General features: G+C 43.2%; 1 pseudogene; it reads right to left on the bottom strand.

Annotated features, from left to right (window-relative positions):
* Positions 1-3,568: 3,568 nt before the first annotated feature.
* On the bottom strand, positions 3,569-7,157 carry LOC140611591 (aspartyl aminopeptidase pseudogene; annotated as a pseudogene).
* Positions 7,158-19,009: the final 11,852 nt, after the last annotated feature.

Below are 19,009 nucleotides of genomic sequence, written 5' to 3'. Positions count from 1 at the left end.
TGTAAATGCAAAATGAATGCAAAGGTAACTATGGGACTGTTTCTTGGAGGACATAGTAGTTCTTGAAGGGTACTTGGAACTTCAGCAGGCAAAGATGGTGGGTGGCTGTTGGGGAAGGTTACATTGAGCACATGAAGTCTTATGTGGATCATAAAGAAAAGGTAGGACAATAACCTTTTTGGATGTAGACATATAGGTAGGACATTACAAGCACAGAACTTAAAATCAACAGACCAAAAGTATGGAAGGGCCAAACCAGTTCACTTTTTACCCAGGACACAGTCTTCATGTAATTAGATCACATCGGGGTCCCCTTTCTAGAGAGCCTTGTGTGGCAGGTGGAAAAGTTGGGACTTTTCCCAGGAGACATGAGGAAGCCATTGGAAGTTCTGAAACTCGGGAAGAATGTAACTAAAGTGATGTTTTAGTAACATGATGGTAGCTGCCATGAAATACAGATTGGAAAGCTCTGTAACAGTCTAGGCAAGAAGCACTCAAGACTTTCTTCACTGTTTAAATCTGGTGAATGTTGTAATTACCAGGAGAAGCCTGTTTTACCCCATCATCATAAAGTCATCACTCCCCCCCTCACTTTTTCCTATCTTCGGTATCTTTGATTTCTGCTTCATTAATTCTTCCAAACTTTCAGTCTTCTTCTTAGCTCCTACCCTTTGCTGTTGGCCTTGTTTGGTTTGTCTTCCACTGCTCTATCTGTATGAGCTGTTCTGCTCTGTTCTTACTTGATTCAGAGAGTAAGCCTGCACATTTGGGCCTAGCCACAGGAGAGTCCAATCAACTGAGGACCTGATGTTCCGTTCCTAATGTTACTGCCATATTCCATAATATTTGCTAAGCTGTAATGGTCACTAATGTTTGATGTCATTTTATTGAATAAATTCAATAAAGTATTTCTTCTTTTTTCCATGGGATTATAACTAACAGATGAGCATGTCAAATTTAGTGTGGTTGTATTTTTGAGTAGGAGATAAGGATAGTTGCTCCAGTAACCCTATACGTTTATTAAGTTTTCACATAATTGTATTCGGACTTGAAAGTCTTTAAAATTAAATTCAGAAAATCATATATGTTAACTTGATCTTGAAGCTCACCTTGGAATACTAAAATATTGCCATTGGTTTTCTGTCTGGATACATTGTTTTCTTATTTAATAAATTCTCAGTTTCTGCCTTCCCTTACAGTGACTTAGACTCTGAAACATAGTAAACATTTAAGTATATGAGGTGAAAATGTATATAAAAATGAATGGAAATGAATAGAAAGTAGTCTTGGATCTGGCATGTGGATATATCTACACAACAGTTTGTTCCCTCTGCCATTTGAATCCATAATAACCTTCCTTTAAAAGCATCATTACACTAGTTTCTAAGTATCTCAAAATTATCTTTAAGGCTTTAGGAAAGTAGAAATTTTGAGTAACTAATGCTTAATGCAAATTGTGCCAAAGGCAGTAAGAAAACATCGAGTACCTAAGATCGTCTTTTAAATTATATTTCATAAATGATTCACTCCTGCATTTCTGCTTGGACGCTTCTACATGAACCTTTTTTTCTTCCTTTTTCTTCAGTGAAAGAGGACAAACTTGGTTTTATCTCAAGAGCTCAAGAAAGGGTAAAAAATGGGTAGAAAGAAGTCTTTATTGTGGAAAATGAATCCATTTTGAAGTTCAACTGGAATAAGCAATTTTTGAATTTTGGGTAGACAATTTATCCAACTTCATAATTAACTTGATTATTTGATTTATTATGTAAACAAAGTATAATGTTTCTGAAAGCCTATAAATAATCACTTTTTCCAACCATGAAAGATTAAGTGAAAACAAAGGGAGTGAACAAAAAAGGGGGGTCACAGATCTGTATCTGTATGGAGGCAGAGGGCAGTACTTTTGGGGAGTGCAATTTACATGAGCATCTGGGTCTTTTGTCATGTTTTGGATGGATGACCTGAGTCTGATATATTGGTGAATAGCATTAACAAAGGTCTGGTTGTCAAAGGGTAGAAAGAAAAATGCAATTAGCCACAGCAATGAGGTGATGTCTGTGTTTGGGGGAAAAAATCGACACCTAACTGGCAATAGAAAACACTGAAATGAATCAGTAAAAGGCCAGATTTTGTGTGTGTGCATGTGTGTGTGTATGTATTACATAATGATCTTAACTCAGTAGGATATGACAACATGTCATTTTTTGTTAATGTTTGGTTTATGTGATGCAAGTGAATGTGTACCTGTTACCAAAGAAATGACATGAACCCAATGAATTTTTAACTTGTAACACACCAACCTGACATTTGTAATACTGTTTGTTTCCATTTAAAGAAAATTAGAGGGATCCCTGGGTGGCGCAGTGGTTTGGCGCCTGCCTTTGGCCCAGGGCGCGATCCTGGAGACCCGGGATCGAATCCCACATCGGTCTCCCGGTGCATGGAGCCTGCTTCTCCCTCTGCCTGTATCTCTACCTCTCTCTCTCTCTCTCTCTCTCTCTGTGACTATCATTAAAAAAATTAGAAATAAATAAAAGTGCACTTGGAGTCCAAAAGAAGTTTGCTCTTTTTTTGGTCTAATTTTTTTTTCTTTATAAACCATGCTATCCATAGTAGAGAAGCATATCTAATCTTCCAATTAGGTCAGGCCCCAGGATAATCAATCTCTTTAACAGCAGATGCCTTGTTTTAGCAAATGAATGCTTGGTTTCAAAAGCAGTTTTGTGTTGAGAGAGGAGTGCAGTTGGCATGGGTGATTAGAACTCTTTTAAACCTTATAAAAAGCTTCTGTAGATTGTTTTATGCCCACACTTTGTGAACTGAAGTAAATGCTGTATATCTCCATCTTGAAATGAACATGGCAGGGACTTTATACAGCCTGTGAGAACATCAACATGTATATAAATGGAATTATCTGAAGAAAAACATTTTTATGTCCATTTGAATTAAACCGTGATTTTGATACCATTTAAAACTAGTGAATATGTTTTTAGTTAGTGAGCTTCATATTAATTAAATATGCTTCTTAAGGAGTATAGCTTAATTATTGGGTTAGCATTTTTAAAACTGAAAACTACAATGGCAAGTTAACAGGATTCTTATATTTATTGTTTGGCCTACATTTACACGAATCTGCAAATGCCTCCCTTCATGTCTAATGCCTTTTCAGTTCTTTTTCACATCATGCGTCAATGAGCAGTGTGCAAGACAACTCTGAAATCAGGAAAAAATCATTTAACATTGAAGTTTATAAGCTGTATATTAAGTAAAAACTATAGATTGACTTTATTTTGCTCGAAACAACTAATTTAATATGTGTTGAAATATAGTGAAATACATTTCACTATGGTATAACAAAAAAAATCTCTAAGACTTCAGTAAATTATTTTACATAATGTTCAAAATCTGATTGCTAGACCTCATCAGTTATGCCTGAATGTGATACATAAAATAATTCAGAAGGCCACATGAATATTTATTTCCTTTTTTAAGCGAGTAGTCATATAATAAGAAGCATTGAGTTGAAACATTTGCAAAGTAGTTAAGAAAAAAAGCACTCACTTGCATATTTGAGATGTTTTCATTTCAACTTTATTGTATAATAGTTCTACCAATACTTCTCCCCTCTTAAAAATTGTTTCAATCGTGTCTAATCTGTGGAAAGTTAATATTTTCCATAGTGAAAGTGGATAAGACAGCTGAGGAAAAATTAAAAGCATATAGTCTTTAATTTAAGAAACATTTGATACTAATTACTTCCTACCCTTCACAAGACTTAAATGTTGGTGAATGTATAGGATTACATTACTTTTTTAAGCAAGGTTTTAAGGCCAAATTTGGTAGATAAGGTAGAGGTCCGGTAAGATGAGATTTTTAAAATACAAGCATTTTTTTAAATACAGTCATTCTTTATAATACCAAATACCAGAATAGAACTGTGGCAATCCACTTGTGCTTATTCTAACTCATAATAGCATTTTTTCTTTCTTTTTTTCTTTCTTTCCATTTATTTATGCGAAAAATCCACTTTAATAATCTAGCTTCAGCTCAGTTGACAACTTCTCAAGTGTAAGAGAAGTCTTTCCAAGAGGCCTCAATCCACTAAGAGGTTACAGCTCAGAGAAGGGAAGAGCTCCAAGAAGCCCTGGAAGGGGCTGATGGTCTGGAGGACTCCTGAGGTGCAGGCGGTCTCCTGGATGGAGTACATGGCCAGCTGGGGGCTGCCTAAATCTAGAAGCTGCAGGCCCAGCCGAGAAGCCAAGAGAGGTCCGATGGTGGTCCCACAGGGAGAGGCATTCCGCACCATGAGATCCTGCAGGGGCACCCCGACACTGTTGGCCACCTGTCAGATCAGGGCCTCGGAAACCGCATTCGAGGCACAGCGCTGCTTGCTGTTCACCATGATCACAGGGCCCTTGTGGAAAAGGGGCCTGTGGTTCTCCTCGTGCTTGTCTGGGTGGTTGGGGTGCACGGCGTGGGCCACGTCTGCGCTGATCATGTAGAATTTGGGGATGGCTTCCTCTACCCCCGTCAGGTGCTGGGAGGGGGCCGAGATGCGGCGCAGCACCAGCTGTCAGCAGTGACTGAGCCCCCTGGGCACCCTCGGAGCCCGCCTCTTCGTTGTCATAGAGAGCGACCATGCACAGTGGGGCTCCAGGGCCAAAGAGGCAGGGGCCACACAGGAGTCGATCAAAGCCTGCAGGGCACAGAAGCAGCTGTGCAGATTGTCTAGCCAGGCGCAAAGATGAACTCCTCATAGGCACCAGCCAGGACCGCAGGCTGCGTGCCAGCAAGGCCCAGCTCCACCTCCAAGATCTCCTCGGGGCTCAGTCCCAGAGGGGCCACAGAAGGGACATGAGAAGGAGTGGTGGCGGTCATCTGCAGCATTGAGAAGCCCAGGCTCAGGAGTCCCCTTCTCCAGCTCCTCCGGGACAGCTGCGGCAAGAATGGGGACTAAGGGCAGCTCCCTGTGGGGCCCAAAGTTCTCGTTGACATTTCACGGCAGAGGGATGGCCAGGTGGGGGATGGGGAGAATGGGCCGGTGCACGTGCCCCAGCCGCTGACCCAGCCGGCCTGAGGGAGGGCACTTGACAAGGACGCGTCCAGTCAAGGTCAGGTCCCCGTCGGACCGGGTGCTCCAGATCTCACAGCAGAGGTCTCCACGCCAACCTGCTGGAAGCCCACCTGGCTACGGCGGGAGCGCCGTTGCACCCGGAGGCAGGGACTGTCCGGGTGGGCCCCGGTGAGGCTGAAACCATTGCCAGGAACACCCTGGCCTCCCACAGCACAAGCGATGATCTGATGATCGTGGAGGAGCTCCCGGGCAGGAAGTACTTGCTCTCCGGCTTGATATCCCAGCTCTCCGTCTCTTTGAGTTCATGGAAGGCAGCCTGGAGGAGGCGGCTGCGGCACTGGGCCACCGCGTGGAAAGGAGGGGGCTTTTTAAATTTATTATTATTTTTTTACAAATTTATTTTTTGTTGGTGTTCAATTTGCCAACATATAGAATACCACCCAGTGCTCATCCCCTCAAGTGACCACTCAGTGCCCATCACCCAGTCACCCACACCCGCCGCCCACCTCCCCTTCCACCACCCCTAGTTCATTTCCCAGAGTTAGGAGTCTCTCATGTTCTGTCTCCCTTTCTGATATTTCCCACTCATTTGTTCTCCTTTCCCCTTTATTCCCTGTCACTATTTTTTATATTCCCCAAATGAATGAGACCATATAATGTTTGTCCCTCTCTGATTGACTTACTTCACTCAGCATAATACCCTCCAGTTCCATCCACGTCGAAGCAAATGGTGGGTATTTGTCATTTCTAATGGCTGAGGAAGATTCCAGTGTATACATACACCACATCTTCGTTATCCATTCATCTTTCGATAGACACTGAGGCTCCTTCCACAGTTTGGCTATTGCGGACATTGCTGCTAGAAACATCGTGCAGGTGTCCCGCGTTTCATTGCATCTGTATCTTTGGGGTAAGTCCCCAGCAGTGCAATTGCTGGGTCGTAGGGCAGGTCTATTTTTACCTCTTTGAGGAACCTCCACAGTTTTCCAGAGTGGCTGCACCAGTTCACATTCCCACCCACAGTGCGGGAGGGTTCCCCTTTCTCCGCATCCTCTCCAACATCTGTGGTTTCCTGTCTTGTTAATTTTCCCCATTCTCACTGGTGTGAGGTGGGATCTCATTGTGGTTTTGATTTGTAGTTCCCTGATGGCAAGTGATGCAGAGCATTTTCTCATGTGCGTGTTGGTCATGTCTGTGTCTTCCTCTGTGAGATTTCTGTTCATGAGATGACAGAAGGTTTAGTTAGAAAGGACAGATCACATTTCCTGCTGTTTGACTTTCATTTTGTTTTCTCCAGTTTGAATTACTGAAAAAGAAATGGGAAGGATCAGTTAGCATTCCTCACGCCACTAAGGAGGCTTCCTGTCAAATTATATGGAAGGTGGGTATAACTCCTCATTTTGTTGTATGAGACTATTTTTAAATTTTCTGGAGAGATAATTGGAGAATCGCTCAAGCATGTTTGAGGATCGGGAGTGATCCTCCCGGAGGAGATGGAGAAGATGCTGAAAGCGGCGCCCGCCGAGCAGAGCGGCTCCTGGAGCCCAGGGAGCCGCAGGCGGAGCTCCCGGCAGGCCCGGGCGGAGGAGCGGAGGAGGCGGGAACCGGTGCGGCGGAGGCGACACAGGAGAGCGCAGGAGGCAGCAGCTGGTGGAGAAGGAGGTCAAGATGCGAGAGAAACAGTTTTCCCAGGCACGACCCCTGCCCCGCTACGTGCCAGTCCCGAAGGAGGACTTTGACCTGAAGACCCACGTCGAGTGTCGGCGGCGCCGCTGGCTGCCTGCGCGGTGCTTAGCAGCCAGGTCTGCCGGTCCTCGGTCGAGATGCTGGCGAGATTCAGTCCTGGCAGAAGCGCCGGGTTGGCCTCGACCGGCTCAGGCGCACCCTTTCCCGTTATGTGGACAGGCACGAGCCGGAGCTGAAGGGGGTCATCTGCTTCCAGGCCATCGCGGAAGTGTACGCCGACCCCCTGCGCAGTGCGGCCAAGAGCCCGAACCCAGCCCTCACCTCCGGGTGAAGCCCCGCCGCGGTGCTGCAGGGTGGCCCCGCCCGCAGAGGCCACGCGCACCTGGACGGACGTCATCGTCCCGGGAGCGGAGGCCTACACTCAGCTCCTGAACTGACTGTGGTCGGGGCCCGGACTCCTGCTGCCCCCCGAGACAGAGCCGCACGCTGGGCCCTCGGCCACGCGGGAGCGCTCCCCGGGCCCTGGGGGGTGGGGGGAGCGGAGCGCCGCCGGGGCTCCTGTGCCAGGCTGCGTGCTCTTCTGTACGGAGCTCGGCCCCTAACGTACCGGCCAATGGATAAAAAGTGGGGAGGCTCCTGGGAACTCAGAATTTGCAATAACCCTTCGGGGTCCTGACCCAGGCCTGCCCGGGCTGAGGAGCCGGTGCAGAGGGGGCCTCGAGCTCTGACCGGCCCCTGCGCTCCCCAGCCCGTGTTCTCTTTCACAAAGGACAAATTATGGTACCGGAATCTGCCAAAGATCCCCTCCTGCCTCAGCCCCCCTTTGCAGGGGCCTCGGAGGCTGAGGAGAGCCACATCCAGATTGGGGAACCAGCTCAGGCGGTGCACTTGTCAAACCCCGCTCCACCCTGCTCTCCTGCATTTTATTACTTTGTTCAAGGGCCAGAGACCTCAGGTGTCATCCTTGAGGTCCCAGCCCCGTCCCCTTTTTGCAGACCCCAAACTCTGATCTCCATGGTGACTGCTTCACCGCCATGGTTACAGACTCCTAGCCTGGGCTCTGTGGCTCTGCCCATGCTTCTACTGTGGGCCCACCTGAGGGTACCTCCTGCCATCTCTCCAGCCCAGGACCTTGTGCTTCTCACGCTGGGAGTGGGGGAAGGGACCAGACACCCCCTCTTTGCCCTCCACCTGTGTCTCCAGGCCTGATGCACAGCATGTGGCCCCCCAGCCCAGCCCTCTCCCTTCCACTGGTGCCTTGCTTAGAGCCAGAAGGGACGAAGCCCCTGACATCCAGAGACTGGAAGAGGAAGGGAGCTGATGGGAACTGCGGCTACACGGGTTCTGTACAGGCTGGGTTTCTAACAGGGTTGGAGGGCTGCTCAGACGCTCCAGGGAGAACCTGAGCAGGAGAGGAGGCAGCAGAGAGAGAGGATCCTGAGGTGTGGCTGCCCTCCCTTCAGCATCAGAAGGGTGACAGAAATGGAGAGCAGAGGACCAGGCCACCAGCTGCCTGGCCTTGGCCCTTCACACCTTAACACTAAGCCCACCTCCTTGCCCACCACTGGGCAGTGGCTGCTAGGCCCCAGGCTGGGTGACTTTCAGTATTTGTAAGCATCTGAACAGAATAATAAAGCATTTGGAGTACGTGTTTGGGGGAAAAAAAGAGGAGGGTGGGTGACTCAGTGATTGAGCATCTGCCTTTGGCTCAGGTTGTGATCCTGGGGTTCTGGGATCGAGTCCCACACCAGGTTCCCCGCAGGGAGCCTGCTTCTCCCTCTGCCTATGTCTCGGCATTTTCTCTCATGGATAACTAAATAAAATATTTTAAAGAAAAGAATATTTGAGGATCATGACAAAAAGAAGAAACCTTGATTATTGATTATCAAATAATAACTTGGTATCTGATTACTGCTTATAATCAGTATATATATATATATTGCCAATATATATTTTGCCAAATATATTGCCAATAATATATTTGCCAATATATATTTTGCCAAATATATTGCCAATTATATATTTTTATTTGTGATATTATGTATGTATTAAACATTTCAGTATTTAATATGAGTGGAATACATTTTTTTAGCTGTTTGAGGAAAAAGAAAGCGAGAGAGGCTTTCCACATCAGTCCCTGAGTTGTAGCAGTTTAGTGTGAAATGCTTGAAACACATGATGTTTTTAACTGTCATATTTAATTCTTATACATGTTTGGCTAAGTATGAAGTAATAGAAATCAGAAGCATTTTTATGTGGTTGGAAACTGGCTGATTTTTATTAGTCATGAAAGTTTTAAAGGTAGTGACTCGAGCTCTGAGATATATCTTCATTTCTACTTTAACCTTTTAAAATTATTTAGATACAAATTATTTGCTGCAACAAGGTAATGTCAATTATGAGGTTATTACTTTTGGATTTTAAAGCACTTGAGTTTACTTATACTGGGTTAGTAAAATTGTCTTTAAAAATATCCATATCTACTTATAATTCCTCAGGAATTAAAAATATTACATGATAAAATGTAATTAACAGAGATTTCATCAAAGAGGAGATATGGATAGCAAATAAGCACGTGAAAAGTTGATTGGCTTATTAGTAATTATGGATTTGCAAATTATAACCAAAATTAAATACCATTATATACCATTGAATACCATTAAATACCATTAAGTATTATTATTATTAGAGTCGCAAGGAAAAAAAACATCCTAAGTGCTGATGAAGATGCAAAACAACTGTAACTCTCATACATTGATTGCTAGTGGGAATACAAAATGGTTCGACCAACATGGAATACAATTTCTCAGTTTCATTTTTTTAATATTTTATTTATTTGTTCCTGAGAGACACAGAGAGAGAGGCAGAGACAGGCAGAGGGAGAAGCAGGTTCCCTGCTGGGAGCCCGTCGTGGTACTCGATCCTGGGACCCTGGGGTCATGAACCAAGCCGAAGGCAGACGTTCAACCACTGAGCCACCCAGATGTCCCATATGATTCCATTTAAATAATAACATTTTGGAAAAGACAGAACTATGGGTGCAGAACACAGGCCAGGGTCACCAAGACACAGGGAAAGGAGATTGACTACAAAATGCTGTGAGAGGACATTTTCAGGGGACAGAATTGCTCTGTATCTTGATTGTGGCATATGTACCTACCTACATACGCTCAAGAATACTCACTGATCTATAAACTCAAAAAGGTGAACATGATGCAAGTAAATTATGCTTCAATAAACCTGACAAAATAAAGCATTCATGAAGTTATTTTTAAAAAGTCTTATTTGTGGATTTCAAAGTTCCCAAATATTCTGAATGAGTGGAATTAAATATTATAGGCTGATTCTGCTGAGACTTCAACTTTAGACTTTGTTTAAAAGGGATGTAAATTAAAAAAAATAAAGTGTGTTTGGATGGTTCCCTTGGTTAACCATCAGACTCCTGGTTTCATCTCAGGTTAAGAACTCAGGACCCTGAGACCCACTGCTAACCCTGAGCTGGCTCTGCAGGGAGTTTGCTTGAAGATTCGCGCCTCTGCACCTTCACCACCTGTGTTCAATCTCTCTCTCACTCTCAAGTAAATGAATAAGTCTTAAAAAAAAGGCATGTACATTTTCAGAGGTAACCAATCAGAAAATAACGTCTGTATCATGTAAGGGTTAAAGGAATTAGAAAAAAAATAGCCCGAACAAATTTGATTTTTTTAAAGATTTTATTTATTTATTCATGAGAGAAGCAGAGACACAGGCAGAGGGAGAAGCAGGCTCCCTGCAGTGAGCCCGATGTGGGACTCGATCCTGCATCTCCAGGTTCACATCCTGGGTTGAAGGCAAATGCTAAACCCTTGAGCCACCAGGGGATCCCTTTCTTTTTTTTTCCCAATCAAAAAACATTCGTTGCCCATTTACAATGTGCTAAACACTAGGCACTGTGCATACAGACAAAAGGCGCACTGACTGCTCCCAAGGAGTTTATTAACAAGTTGGGGCCACAACAAAATAAATAGTTAAAATACGATGCGGTCAGAAGGGAGGGGCAAGATGGCAGAAGAGTAGGGTCCCCAAGTCACCTGTCCCCACCAAATTACCTAGATAAGCTTCAAATCATCGAATTTGGCCTGAGATTTAAAGAGAGAACAGCTGGAATGCTACAGTGAGAAGAGTTTGTGCTGCTATCAAGGTAGGAAGACGGGGAAAAAAGAAATAAAGAAACAAAAGGCATCCAAGCGGGAGGGGCCCCGCAAGGAGCCAGGCAAAGGCCGGGGCGAGTGTCCCCAGGACAGGAGAGCCCCGTCCCAGAGAAGCAGGAGCTTCACCAATCTTCCCGGGGAAAAAGGAGCCCGCAGTGAGTTAGAGCAGGACCCCAGGAGGGCGGGGATGCCCCCAGGCTCCCTGGGACACTAACAGAGCACCTGCACCTCCAGGAGAGTGCACCGAGGTCCCTATAGCACTGCAGCATGAGCAGGGCTTGACACAGGATCAGCTCAGAAGGGGCTGCATGGCCAGGAGCATGAATCCAACAGCACAGGCCCAGGAGCACAGGGCGCTGGGGACACAGCCCAGGATCCAGCCTCCCCTTGGGACAGTCAGAGGCCGGGAGGGGTCAGGATACAAAATCAATGCCCAGAAGTCAGTGGCATTTCTATACACTAGCAATGAGACTGAAGAAAAAGAAATGAAGGAGTCCATCCCATTTACAATTACACCCAAAAGCATAAGATACCTGGGAATAAACCTAACTAAAGAGGTAAAGGATATATACCCTAAAAACTATAGAACACTTCTGAAAGAAATTGAGGAAGACAATTGACAGGGAATAAAATAAAGGGGAAAGAAGAAAAAAATGAGAGGGAAATATCAGAAAGGGAGACAGGACATGTAGACTCCTAACTCTGGGAAATGAACTAGGGATGGTGAAAGGGGAAGAGAGCATGGGGTGTGGGTGAATGAGTGATGGGCACTGAGGGGGCACTTGACGGGATGAACATTGGGTGTTATTCTGTATGTTGGCAAATTGAATACCAATAAAAATAAATTTATTATAAAAAAAATTCTAAAAAATTTTTCTTAACTATCTACTTTTCTAGTTGATCTCATGTGGAAAATTAAGCTGATTTCTTTTACATCCTTTTACATAAGTGAGAAGATAAGGTATTTAATACTCTTTCATATTTATAGATCATCTTCCAAATTACAGCCAATATGATTTTTTATTTGGCAACAAACATTTTAAAAAAATCTAATGAACAACAACAACAAAAAATCTAATGAACAAAAATTTGAAGAAAGAGAAAAATGCTCCACATTTGGCACTCAGTCCAAGGTTGACACTGTAAAGATTTTCTTCTTTCTTATTCTTTACTAAATTAAGAGTATCTTTATGTTTAAAAAAAATGAGATTGCACATAAGGAGCAAAACTTCAAAATTACTTAAAATAGAAGTGTTTCATTGAATTGTTTTATATCGTTTTAATTTGGGTGAAGTAATTGTAAATGGGATGGACTACTTTATTTCTCTTTCTTCAGTCTCATTGTTAGTGTATAGAAATGCCATTGTTTTATGGGCATTGATTTTGTATCCTGCCACACTACCAAATTGCTGTATGAGTTCTAACAATCTTGGAGTGGAGTCTTTTGGGTTTTCTATGTAGAGTATCATGTCATCGGTGAAGAGGGAGAGTTTGACTTCTTCTTTGCCAATTTGAATGCCTTTAATGTCTTTTTGTTGTCTGATTGCTGAGGCAAGGACTTCCAATACTATGGTGAATAGCAGTGGTGAGAGTGGACATCCCTGTCTGGTTCCTGATCTTAGGGGAAAGGCTCCCAGTGCTTCCCCATTGAAAATTATATTTCCTGTGAGATGTTCGTAGATGGCCTTTCAGATGTTGAGGAATGTTCCCTCTATCCCTACACTCTGAAGAGTTTTGATCAGGAATGGATGCTGTATTTTGTCAAATGCTTTCTCTGCATCTAATGAGAGGATCCTATGGTTCTTGGTTTTTCTCTTGCTGATATGATGAATCACACTGATTGTTTTACGAGTGTTGAACCAGCCTTGTTCCCCGGGGATAAATCCTACTTGGTCGTGGTGAATAATTTTCTTAATGTGCTGTTGGATCCTATTGGCTAGTATCTTGTTGAGAATTTTTGCATCCATGTTCATCAGGGATATTGGTCTGTAATTCTCCTTTTAGTGGGGTCTTTGTCTGGTTTTGGAATTAAGGTGATTCTGGCTTCATAGAACGAATTTGGAAGTACTCCATCTCTTTCTATCTTTCCAAACAGCTTTAGTAGAATAGGTATGGTTTCTTCTTTAAACGTTTGATAGAATTCCCCTGGGAAGCCATCTGGCCCTGGACTTGTGTGTCTTGGGAGGGTTTTGATAACTGCTTCAATTTCCTCCCTGGTTATTGGCCTGTTCAGGTTTTCTATTTCTTCCTGTTCGATTTTTGGTAGTTTGTAGCTTTCCAGGAATGGGTCCATTTCTTCTAGATTGCCTAATTTATTGGCGTATAGCTGTTGATAATATGTTTTTAAAATCGTTTGTATTTCCTTGGTGTTGGTAGTGATCTCTCCTTTCTCATTCATGATTTTATTAATTTGAGTCTTCTCTCTCTTCTTTTTAATAAGGCTGGCTAATGGTTTATCTATCCTATTAATTTTTTCATAAAACCAATTCCTGGTTTTGTTGATCTGTTCCACAGTTCTTCTGGTCTCGATTTCGTTGAGTTCTGCTCAAATCTTAATTAACTCCCTTCTTCTGTGGGGTGGAGGATCTATTTGCTGTATTTTCTCTAGCTCCTTTAGGTGTAAGGTTAGTTTTGTATTTGAATTCTTTCCAGTTTTTGGATGGATGCTTGTATTGCGATGTATTTCCCCCTCAGGACTGCTTTTGCTGTATCCCAAAGATTTTGTATGGTTGTATCTTCATTCTCATTAGTTTCCATGAATATTTTTAATTCTTCCTTAATTTCCTGGTTGACCGTTTCATCTTTTAGCAAGATGGTCCTTAACCTCCACGTGTTTGAAGTCCTTCCAAACTTCTTATTGTGATTTAGTTCTAATTTCAAGGCATTATGATCTGAGAATATGCAGGGGACGATCCCAATCTTTTAGTATCAGTTAAGACCTGATTTGTGACCCAGTATGTGGTCTATTCTGGAGAAAGTTCCATGTGCACTTGAGAACAATGTGTATTCAGGTGAGTTTGGATGTAAAGTTCTGTAGGTATCTGTGGAATCCATCTGGTCCAGTGTATCATTTAAATCTCTCATTTCTTTGTAGATGTTGTGTTTAGAAGACCTATTGAGTGTAGAAAGTGCTAGATTGAAGTCACCAAGTATAAGTCCAAGTATAAGTGTAGTATTATCGAATTATGTCTTAACTTTGGCATTGTGTAACTCTGTGGAAGAGAGGACTGTTTCTGATTCTTTCTTTAGAGGTAAGGTTTTCCTTCTAGTCATTTTGCTCAGTGCAGAGTGGCCAAAAACAAGTTGTATTGGGAAAAGGAGAAAAAGAGAGGAGGGAAAGAATGAAAGAAAAAGGAAATAAGAAGAAAGAAAAGGATGAAAAAAAGAGAAAAAAGAAAAAAGAGAAGAAAAAGAGGAAAAAAGGGGTGGGGGAAAGCAAACAGAAATCAAAAAGGAAAAAAAAAGAGGGGGAGTATCCTGTGGTTCTGTATACTGTAAGTTCCTTGACTTCGGAACTTTCTAGTGCTGGTTGATCAATAATTTGTTTTTCCCATGTCCGCCTTGCTGGTCTTTAAGGGGAGGGTCCTGTTGTGCTGATTTTCAGGTGTTAGCACTTGGGGAAGCTGTTCAGCCCCCTGCCTGGTGCAGGGCTCAGTGACTGATATTTAAGCTGATTATCTGGTGAGGCCACTGTGAGGCTCAGTGGGGGTTGTTGATCCTGGGAGGCCCCAGGAGGAACAGTAACAGTGGCAGAGGCCAGCTCTGCAGCCCTGGAATCAGCTTCCACAGTAACTACAGAGCTCTCATTGTGCAGGGGTCTGGATGCTCCAGGGGTGGGGCCGCTGATGTGCTCAGCTTGGGGCAGGAGAGTCCTTGTTGTCTTGTGCCCTCCTGGCCTCTGCCTGTCCTGGAGGGAGGCTGGATCCTGGGCTGTGTCCCTGGCACCCTGTGCTCCCGGGCCTGCGCTATTGGAATTGCGATCCTGGCCCCGCAGCTCCCTCTCTGCAGAGCCGCCTGAGCTGCTTTCGAGCTGCTCCCATGGCCTCGTAGCCCCTCCTGTGTGGAGTCTCTGCCAGAGCCGCCTCTGAGCTGCTCCAGGGTCCAGCCGTGCGGGCGCAGCAGCCCTTTAGGGAGCTCGGGACCCTCTCCTGGGGCGCAGGTGCTCTGTTAGTGTCCCAGGGAGCCTGAGGGATCCCTGCCCTCCTGGGATCCTGCTCTAACTCCCTGCAAGGCCTTTCTGCCTGAGAAGATTGGTGAAGCTCCTGCTTCTCCGGGTCGGGGCTCTCCTGTCCTGGGGACACTCACCCTGGCCTTAGCCTGGCTTCCCACAGGGCCCCACCCCCTTGGATGCCTTTTGTTTCTCTATTTCTTTTTCCCCGTCTTCCTACCTTGATAGAAGCATGCACTCTTCTCACTGTAGCATTCCAGAAGTTCTCCATTTAAATCTCAGGCTGAATTCATAGATTTTCAGGATGATTTGAAGGTTATCTAGTTAATTTGGTGGGGACAGGTGACTTAGTGACACTACTCTTCCACCATCTTGTCCCTCCTCCCTCCCAGTTAGTTTTGAAGCAATTTCATGGAAATGGAGCATCCTTTATTTGTACACAATATTAATAAAGATAAGGAATTGGGACTTTGTGTTTTGCTATTTTGCTATTGTCTTGGGTCCAGAGACTCCCTACTTGCCATGAAGCCTGTATGTTGATGGTCAGTTTGTCTTGAGCTGCTCAGGAAACCAAAGTTCTAACAGAAAAATAATCAATTCCAATGAGAAAGAATTATCAAACGTAGGGTCAAAATTTCTATATTCTCTTCCTTTCTTCTGAGAAATTAAAAAAAATCAGAAGATGATTCCATTAATACAAAATCAGAACAAAGAGTGTAGGATTGTTAAAAGTAAGTGAGTGAGCTGTGAGTAACCTAGTAAGCCATTCTTCTCAGTTCCAGAGAAATATTTACCAAGACATCGAACTGCTGGTCTGCTGAGAAAACTTGAGCTACGAACCCCATACAAATTGATAAATTTGAACACTTTTAAACTTTTTTTGAAAGTCAGGATAAAGAAAAAGTGTTTTCTAACATTTTATTATGGTTATTTTCACAAATAAAGCAAAATTGAAAGAATTTTACAGTAAACACCAAAATATCAACGAGGTTATACCATTAATATTTTGTTATGCTTAGTTTTATTACATTTCTGTCTGCATATCCATGCCCCTCAGACAAAAAAAAAGAATATATATGGCATGACACTATTTACATAAATTTCAGAAGAGCAGGCTCAGCTAATCTATGATGTTAGAAGACAAGATGTGGGCAGCCCCGGTGGCTCAGTTGTTTAGCACCGCCTTCAGCCCAGGGTGTGATCCTAGAGACCAGGGATCCAGTCCCACATCAGGTTCCCTGAATGGATCCTGCTTCTCACTCTGCCTGTGTCTCTGCCTCTCTCTGTGTGTGTCTCTCATGAATAAATTTTAAAAAATCTTTAAAAACCTAAAAAGAAAAGAGAAAAGAAGTCAGGATGCCAGCCAGGCTAGCAGGAGAAGATTTCCTGGAAGGGTTCATATGGAACTTTGCACATGATAGTGAAGGAGGATTTCGACCACCTCCATTTTGACCTCAAACTTTCTAATTGATTAAGTTCTTCAATCAGCTTATCTCTTAACTCAGGCAAAACACCCAGCAGGCATAGCATCCCCTGAAGGGTACTCCTTTTCACTAAACCCTGACTTGTTTCTCTGCCTTCGAATCTTGTCAGTGGCAAATGAAATCTTAGTGACGAATAACATGGGTCTATTTGGGAACCCTGTGCTCTTGCTCTCCTCTAACCCGGCTACAATAGTGTCTTATTTCTTGATGTTGATGATAGTTTCACTGGGGTGTTCGATCTGTGAAAATTCACTGAGTTTATATGTGTAATGTGCACAGTTCCAAATGTTATAATTCAAAAAAAACCGATACCACACAGAACTATTATAAAGAGATTAAACTCATATAATAAAATACAGAGGTCATCAGAGTAAATAGAAACCAAACAGAAAAAAAATGAACTATTGGGACTTCATCAAGATAAGAAGTTTTTGCACAGCAAAGGATACAGTCAACAAAACTCAAAGACAACCTACAGAATGGGAGAAGATATTTGCAAATGACATATCAGATAAAGGGCTAGTTTCCAAGATCTATAAAGAACTTCTTAAACTCAACACCAAAGAAACAAACAATCCAATCATGAAATGGGCAAAAGACATGAACAGAAATCTCACAGAGGAAGACATAGACATGGCCAACATGCACATGAGAAAATGCTCTGCATCACTTGCCATCAGGGAAATACAAATCAAAACCACAATGAGATACCACCTCACGCCAGTGAGAATGGGGAAAATTAACAAGGCAGGAAACAACAAATGTTGGAGAGGATGCGGAGAAAAGGGAACCCTCATACACTGTTGGTGGGAATGTGAACTGGTGCAGCCACTCTGGAAAACTGTGTGGAGGTTCCTCAAACAGTTAAAAATATACCTGCCCTACGACCCAGCAATTGCACTGTTGGGGATTTACCCCAAAGATACAAATGCAATGAAACGCCGGGACACCTGCACCCCGATGTTTATAGCAGCAATGGCCACGATAGCCAAACTGTGGAAGGAGCCTTGGTGTCCAACGAAAGATGAATGGATAAAGAAGATGTGGTTTATGTATACAATGGAATATTACTCAGCTATTAGAAATGACAAATACCCACCATTTGCTTCAACGTGGATGGAACTGGAGGGTATTATGCTGAGTGAAGTAAGTCAGTCGGAGAAGGACAAACATTACATGTTCTCATTCATTTGGGGAATATAAATAATAGTGAAAGGGAATATAAGGGAAGGGGGAAGAAATGTGTGGGAAATATCAGAAAGGGAGACAGAACGTAAAGACTGCTAACTCTGGGAAACGAACTAGGGGTGGTAGAAGGGGAGGAGGGCGGGGGTGGGAGTGAATGGGTGACAGGCACTGGGGGTTATTCTGTATGTTAGTAAATTGAACACCAATAAAAAATAAATTTAAAAAAAAAATCTGATATATTTTTCTTATTGGAGAGATGTTCAAAGCAACCTAAAACTGGAAACTGGAAATAAGGGAGTGCAAAGAGATACACACCAAATATGGATCAAAAAACAAAATAAAACAAAACACTAGTATATTTATTTTTCTAACACTTACTCTGGCTCATCCAAGATTAAATATTCTAATTGTCATTAGCCTCTCCTTGCACCCATTTATTTTATTCACAATTCAAGTAGGTTAAAAATTGGTAAAGATATCAAGGTGAACACCCAATAAAGGATATGCATTCTTCCCTAGCATGAATGGGACATTTTCAAAATGATCACATACTAGAAAATAAAACGAGTATGTCAGTAATCCTCAAATATCAATAAAACAAAGATGACATTCTCTGACCACAATACAAATTAATTTCACAGATTTTAATTTTAAATCTCCAGATCTTTATCCTGAAACCATATACTTCATTCAACTGCCCACTCAGCATAAACACGTGAATGATTAATAAACATCTCAAACACAATGTGGCTAAAAGTGAGCACCTAATTTCCCCCTGCTAGAGTTGCTCCAGCCATAAGTTTCCCTGTCTATAGTGTCTCAGGCCAAAAGACTCAGAGTCATTCTTGTCTCCTCTGGCTTTTAAACCTACACCCAGTTTGTGAGGAAATCCTGAGGACTCTATCTTTAAAAATGACATCTCAGAAAAAAACCACTTCTAGCCACCTGCGCTGTAGTTGCCCTGGCATAAGCCATCTTCTGCACATTTCCTTCTAACAGGTTTGCCATGACCCACTGTGTCTATTTTCAACTATTGCAGCTGACTTGACCCCTTCTGTGGCAAGCTGGAATATGTCACCTCTTGTTAAAATGCTGTAGTGCCTTCCCACTTCATTCAGAAGAAAAGCTGTAGGATGGTCTCTAAGGCTCTCCCAGTCACCTCTAACACATTTCCAGTTTCCTATCTGGATACTCTCCATTGCTCACTCAGCCTCCAGCC

This window comes from Canis lupus, chromosome 20, assembly GCF_048164855.1.
Source record: "Canis lupus baileyi chromosome 20, mCanLup2.hap1, whole genome shotgun sequence".
NCBI classification, from domain to species: Eukaryota; Metazoa; Chordata; class Mammalia; order Carnivora; family Canidae; genus Canis; species Canis lupus.
This window is presented reverse-complemented; position numbering and strand designations above follow the sequence as displayed.